The following is a 1,364-nucleotide window of genomic DNA, read 5'->3' as shown; positions in this document are numbered from 1 at the left end:
TACCAGGAAGTAGTCAGCCAGCACTGGCTTTCCCCACATTTTGCTCCTCCCTAGGCAGCCCATGAATTACACCCACTCTCGGTTCTCCCACTAGTGTGCTAATCTGATTTGAATGACGTATGTGTTGGGGTAAAATTAATTGTGCTCAAAACTTAGTTGTGCATTAGAATGTCTTGCATTCATGCTTTTCCAATTATTTAAAATACTTTACCTTAATATCCTTTAAAAATACTCTATCATATTATTTTATTTTAACTCCATAGTGGTTCAGTAATCTTCCTTTTAGTGATAAGGAAATGGACAAGTAATCTTCCCCAGGTCATTTCTTTAGTGCATTTCTTTAGTCATTTCTTTGGAGACTAAATTTTATTTCCAGATCAATGCTTCTTCCTAGTCTAGGCTGTATCCAGGTGACCTAAGACCAACATTGGTGAGATTTAAACCAGCTGTAAAATGAATAATAGTTGATGCTATAACCAGCTTGTTTCAAATGCTTTCAACTATCTAGACCTCCAATTCAACTATATCATCATTTCGACTATAAGGCTTTTCTGCGTAGTCTTGTGAATTAGGTAATACATAGGCACATCTGGCCAGATCACTAGAACTGTGTAGCTATAATCACCACTTTGAACTTCTGTTGGATGACTTATCCCATCGTTGGACAGCAGGGATACGATTGTAATGGGAGTTCAGTGGTTACTGTTACCTTCCCAGTCTCTGACATCTTCCCTGGGGGAAATACCAAGTGGCACTAAGCTGGGCACCTCAACGCTTGAGGGTGACTCTAATTCCCATCCTCTTCTGTTGACCCTGGGACCTAACAGACATTTTCTTCTCTGGAAACAGTCAACTATGGAAATAAGGGAAGGCCCCCAAATGAGAACAAACAGAGCTATTTATTTTGAGCTTGCTATAGTAAGATTTGGCCACTGTCATTTGCATTTGACAGACTCAGAAGCAGGCAGAGGAATAGGAAAGCTCCATGTAAACACAAGGAAGGCCTCAGGTCTGCTTTGGTTATAGGTTATGGGCACGGGCAAGTAGGAGCTGATTAATTAGAAACAGAGCATCTTATGTGATTGGCTAGGATGCATATTTGGCTCTCTCTGGTTGGTCTTTAGTTGGAAGCAGGGACAAAAATATAGTGAAACTGGTAGTCTGGACCAAGTCCTGACCATTCTGGATAGATTGCTTCAGAGGTTGTGAATCAGAGTTCCAGTGTCATACTTGGTCTGACTTGTCCATTTGTATAGTCAATCTCTCACAAAGCAAATTGAGTAACCATATGTCAGAAGTAGTTTGTGTAACATCCCATTAAGAAACAAGGGGATCCCTTGTCTATCCCATGATTCTATAATTCT

This window comes from Myotis davidii, unplaced genomic scaffold (assembly GCF_000327345.1).
Source record: "Myotis davidii unplaced genomic scaffold, ASM32734v1 scaffold59, whole genome shotgun sequence".
NCBI classification, from domain to species: Eukaryota; Metazoa; Chordata; class Mammalia; order Chiroptera; family Vespertilionidae; genus Myotis; species Myotis davidii.
This window is presented reverse-complemented; position numbering follows the sequence as displayed.